At 32.2% G+C, this 6,000-nt stretch overlaps 1 protein-coding gene across 1 annotated transcript in view; it reads right to left on the bottom strand.

Moving 5' to 3' along the window:
- itpk1b (inositol-tetrakisphosphate 1-kinase b) overlaps nt 1-1,615 on the bottom strand; it is a 106,212-nt gene extending 104,597 nt beyond the window's left edge. Inside the window, exon 1 of the mRNA XM_001922333.6 lies at nt 1,320-1,615. The gene's annotated coding sequence lies outside the window, so the exon portion shown is untranslated. The remainder of the gene's footprint in view (nt 1-1,319) is intronic.
- Between the last annotated feature and the right edge of the window lie 4,385 nt (nt 1,616-6,000).

The raw sequence follows: 6,000 nt of genomic DNA on the forward strand, positions 1-6,000 counted from the left end.
GATCGGGCTGGTATATTATAACACAAAACAACAGTTTACTATGGTAAATATGAAAGTATACTACAGTATGTATTACAATTTATCGTATTACTATAGATGAAACTACAGTATGCAAAGCATTTGCAAACATTATAATACATACAGTGTAAGACACTTCACTATAATATGGTTCAAAACAATAATAAACAGTAATACAAAACTATTGTATTTACTATAATGTATTATAGCATAGTAGTTTTTTTCCATTTGAACACAGAGTTTTAAGGACGAGTTTGTGGCATCAATTGAACAAAACACCCACATGAAAAAATATTATAGTAATCTATAGTAAACACAGTGCTAGTGTTTTAGAACCAGAGGCTAACGTTACCATGATATATAAATTTAATTTATTCGCTGAGGTAATTCTTAACTAGGTAACATTAAAGTTGGTTTTATATTTGCAAATTAGTTATTTTCTAAACAGTGACACGCTTCTTATATTGTTATTCGTGATATTTTGAATATTCGGTTTAAAATCACATGCAAGTATGACATCAACACATCATTAAGACTTTCAGACCATTTAATTTACTGTCAACAATGTTGTACTTTGATAGTCATTGACTGACTCATAATATGAGTTCCCTATTTAGGATTTGCATTGAATACTTTTAAAAAGTTAAATTATTGAGGAGACAGTCCTCATGTGCAAATATAAAAACAACCTTATCACAATGTAATACTATAGTCGCTATGGTAATACTTCAATTACCATAATATAAGCAACAAAATGTGATATAATAAGGTTCAAAACACAGAATTTACTATAAATTACTATAGTATTTTATAATGTCGCGAATTTAAACGGTCTATTCGAATAATCGACTGATTACTTTAACGGCCGCTGCGAATATTCGCTATATCACAGAGCCGCTTCGCGGGAGAGCTGAAACTTTCCGATCGTTAGAAAGCGCTGTGATGCCCACAAATGTTGTCCAGGAAGACAGCTCACTAGAATTAAGACACAGCCCACGTGTCTCTCCTGTCTTTAGTCTCACTATTAAGGCACCATCGCTTCAGAACAGAAATACAGTAAAAATCTGGCATTTGTACACATCATGTAAATTTGCGAAAACAGAAAGCACCAGCGGAGACCCAGATGGACTCCTGAAATCCGCCATAAACAACCCATTCAGCGGCGGCGCAAACAAGCTAACACTCCACCTACTTTCACATTAAGAGCAGCTCAACTCTCGCGGAGGGATGTCAGAAACCCTCGGCTCTGCTTTTGTTGCCCGCTGGACGCCCCGAAAGAGCAGAAGCAGCAGAATAAATACCTGTCTAGCGCATGTTTTCGGGCTCCTGTCGGATAGCAGTTTGGCTAGCTGTAGGACAGTCGGGTCTCCATGGCTGTTCGTCTGTCTGTCTGTGGCCGCCGCTGAGAATCACGGGCTCTCTGGGGATAATCGGGGGATCCGGCGGGATCTGCTCGCAGGAGAGACACCCGGACAGCCTCCTCTTGAGGTTGGGCAGGGCTCAGTTCAGTCCGGCTAGTGTGTGTGAGTGTGTTCCTCCTCAAGCATGACAGGAGGTTTGAGCTGCTGCTGAATCGACTGAGAGAGAGTGAGAGAGTGAGTCAGTAAGCGAATGTGGCCGCCAGGAGGCACCAGAGCAGCACCATCGACCGACTGGGCTTCTGGAGAAAACAAAGTGATAAATTAAAACCAACAGCCGAGGATTTGATTGTAATATACCGTATGTTTTGCGCTGATTTGAGAATGTGATGAAAAATACTTTCGTTTTTACTTGCGTATAACATTTCTTTAATTACTTAATATTTATTTTTGTTTATTCTAGCTTTTAAATATTTAGTTTTTATATATATATATATATATATATATATATATATATATATATATATATATATATATATATATATATATATATACACACACATCACACACACACACACACACACACACACACACACACACACACACACACACACACACATAGATAAGTCAGTACCAAACTAAAACTAATTTAAAAATATATATTAACTTTATATTTTAATAATATATTTATTTATTTATTTATTATACTGATTACATTTTAAATTGAATATTTTTTTATAATTATATATACACAATCTTTATAACTGTTTTTTTCTTAACAGGGTATCTGCAGGTTTCACCAAGTTAAATGTAAGACTTTTAAAGACATTTTTAAGACCATTATGAATGAGATTTTAGACTTATACAGGGCAAAATGCTAAGGAATTTTGAATAATCCAGTTGGAAAAGATTTTTACCTGACCTGTGAAAAAATATGATAACTTACCGTAAGTGATTATAACCTAATAATGCAATAATAATAATTTATATATGAAAAAAATATAGGTCAGATCAGTATCCTCAGCAGTAAATAAATGGAGAACTTTTAAGCAAATTTTACTGTAAGGAAAGTATTTAAATGCTATTTTTAAATAAAAAATTAAAAGTTAAACTGAGATTGCGATTGTTGATGATTGTAAGGGTGTTGATGGCAAGATTGGGTAGCTATACATAAACAAAGAAAGACCTGGTAAAAAAAAAAAAAAAAAAGATTTAAGACCTACAACACAATATTTCAGTAGATTTAAGACTTTTAAAGACCTAAAATGTATCTTTTGGCATTTAAGACATTTTAAGACTTTTTAAACCCTGCAGATACCCTGCTATATAAAATAAACTTTATTTTGTAACTTTTAAAATACATGTAATATGACATTGTACAAATGTACAAAATTTAAACATAAATAAATAAAACAAATTAAAATTGCACACCAGTGACAATATCAAAATATACAGGCTATATTCCGTACAAATGTGCAGTGTGTATATTTTTATAATTAAAAAAACTATATGTGTTATTATTTACATATTATATACATTTGTGCAATTCATATAGTAACAGAAAATACGTTTTAATGCTGTTTTGTTTTGTTTAAATTTTAAATAAATATTTTTAATAAAATTAATTATTAAACAAGAGAGGAGTTAAATAATGCTGCTAAAAATGTAAAAAAAAACATTTTTATTAAAATTAATCAGATTTTTACTACATGTATTTTTAATGTATTTGTGAACTAATAAATAATCGCAACACAAGACTTCTTTCAAAATAATGAAAACTTTTATGGACCTCAAACCTTACATATTTATTTATTTCATATTTATATGCAATCATTAAAAATAGGGAAAAAATATACTATTGCAACAAATTAGTACACAAAATTAACAAATGCACTATATATTTACATTCAAGAAAACGTAACACTGTTTATTTACACAATCATTCATTTAAAAAGTGTGTGCGTGTGTGTGTGTGTGTGTGTGTGTGTGTGTGTGTGTGTGTGTGTGTGTGTGTGTGTGTGTGTGTGTGTATACACTGTAAAAAACTAATTTTACAGAAAAAATCTCTAAATTTTTTACAGTAATTTTTTTTTTGTCATTTTACATTATATTCAAAACTTAGTAAAATGACAAACAATCTTTCTAAATTAACAGTTTGACTTTTATTTCATGTTTAATCATTACTTTATTATTAAAGACAAATTAGAAATTACTGACATTTGTGTTTTTTATACAGGGAAACTACAGTATTATTTTTTACAGTATTTTTTCTGTTATTTTAAATAATATTATTTAAAATTATTTATAATTATATTCAAAAGTTAGTAAAAATTACAAACAATATCTGTAAATTAACAGTTTGACTGTTATTTTATGTAATATAAGTAATGACAAATTACAGCAATTTGTCTATTTTATACAATAAAATTGTTATATTATTTACACAATGTTTTGTCTGTTTTTTGAAGTACATCTAAAATTACGTAAAATTAAAGTAAAAAAAAAAATTATTTGCTCTGTAAAAAAAAAAAGATTGTAAAAAAGGTCAAATGACTGGCAGCTACAGCTGCCAAACAAAAACCATACAATTACGGTAAAATTTCTTTGTTGAAATAAAATGCAAAAATAATAAATCTACAGATATTTTCATTAAAATGTTTACATTAAAACACTGTTATTTTACAGATATTTCCTAGATTATTACGATCAAATCCATTCAGTAAAGTAACACATTAAGAGTGCTCACATGCACCTGTTCCAGATTCCGCTGATTGCACACACACAGTCAGAGGATCGTTATGAACTGATTACATGGACTTTAAAAGCAGCACAGACGCACCCACCAATTGCTAAGTCTTGTTACACTGTTCCTGTGAACATTATGACACGTTTCTCTTCTTTTGCCTTGCTTTGTTTGTTAATTGTTTATGTTGTTTGCTGCCGGGACTGATCATTTGCTTGTTATTTGACCATGACTCTGGATTGCCTGCATACATTTGTTTGCAGTTTGCCCCTGTGTTGACTGTTGCTTACCTGACCATCTCTGTGTAATAAATTTGCACTTGGATGTGCACTTCTTTGTCAAGGTCCCCTTCACGTTACAGTTCCATTTCATTTAAGATTTGGAACTGAATCCTTCCATGTAACTTAAACCTCTACATGTTTTACAGGAATACTATTCAATACTTTTTGATCCAAAATAAAACTGTTAAATTACGACCATGAGCATGTCTTGGCATTTTATTAAAGGTGTTTAATTAAATGAAAATTATTTATTAAAAAATTATTTTAAATAACATTGTTTTCTCTTGAGCTTTCAGTGCAGTCACTTAATTGATGGTGTTTGATCATAATAATCTAGGAAAAGTCTGTAAAATAACAGTGTTTCTCTGTAAAACTCTTATTGTGTTACTTTATTAAATGGATTTGATTGTAATAATCTAGGAAAAGTCTGTGAAATAAGTGTTTTTCTGTAAACATTTTAGTGAAAATATCTGTAGATTTATTATTTTTTGCACTTTATTTCAACAAAGAAATTTTACCGTAATTTTATGGTTTTTGGTTGGCAGCCGTAGTTGCCAGTCATTTGACCTTTTTTATGATTTTTTTTTTTTTACAGTATATATATATGTACAGTGTATCCGGAAAGTATTCATAGCGCTTTACTTTTTCCACATACTTTTAAGTTATAGCCTTATTTCAAAATGAATTAAATTCATTTGTTTTCTCAAAATATCACACACAATACCCCATAATTACAATATAAAAAATATTTTTTGGGAAGTTGTTGCAAATTTATAAAAAAAAAACTGAAAAATCACATGTACATCAGTATTTACAGCCTTTGCTTAATACTTTGTTGATGCACCTTTGGCAGCAATTACAGCCTTAAGTCTTTATGAATTTGATGCCACAAGCTTGGCACACCTGTCTTTTGAGTTTTTGCCCATTCCTCTTTGCAGTACCTCTCAATTTCTATCAGGTTGGATGGGAGGCAATGGTATACAGCAATTTTCAGATCTCTCCAGAGATGTTCAATTAGATTTAGGCCTGGGCTCTGGCTGGGCCAATCAAGGACATTCACAAATTGGTTGTGAAGCAACTCCATTGATATTTTGGCAGTGTGCTTTGGGTCATTGTCCTGCTGGAAGATGAACCGTCGCCCCAGTCTGAGATCGAGCACTCTGAACCAGGTTTTCATTCAGGATGTCTCTACAGTACATTGCTGCATTCACCTTTCCCTCTATCCAGACTTGTCTTCCAGTTCCTGCTGCTGAAAAACATCCCCACAGCATGATGCTGCCAATACCATGCTTTATTGTAGGGATGGTATTAGCCCGGTGATGAGCGGTGCCTGGTTTCCAAACATAACGCCTGGAATTTTCTCCAAAGAGTTCAATTTTAGTCTCATAAAACCAGCGAATTTTGTTTCTAATGGTCTGAGAGTCCTTCAGATGTCTTTTGACAAATTCCAAGCGGGCTGCTATGTGCCCTTTACTAAGGAGTGGCTTCTGTCTGGTGGATTGCTGTACAGATGGTTGTCCTTCTGTAAGATTCTCCTCTCTCCACAGAAGAATGCTGGAGCTCAGACTGAGTGACCATCAGGTAATTAATCCCCTCCCTG

The sequence above is a fragment of the Danio rerio genome, chromosome 17, assembly GCF_049306965.1.
Source record: "Danio rerio strain Tuebingen ecotype United States chromosome 17, GRCz12tu, whole genome shotgun sequence".
Classification (NCBI taxonomy): Eukaryota; Metazoa; Chordata; class Actinopteri; order Cypriniformes; family Danionidae; genus Danio; species Danio rerio.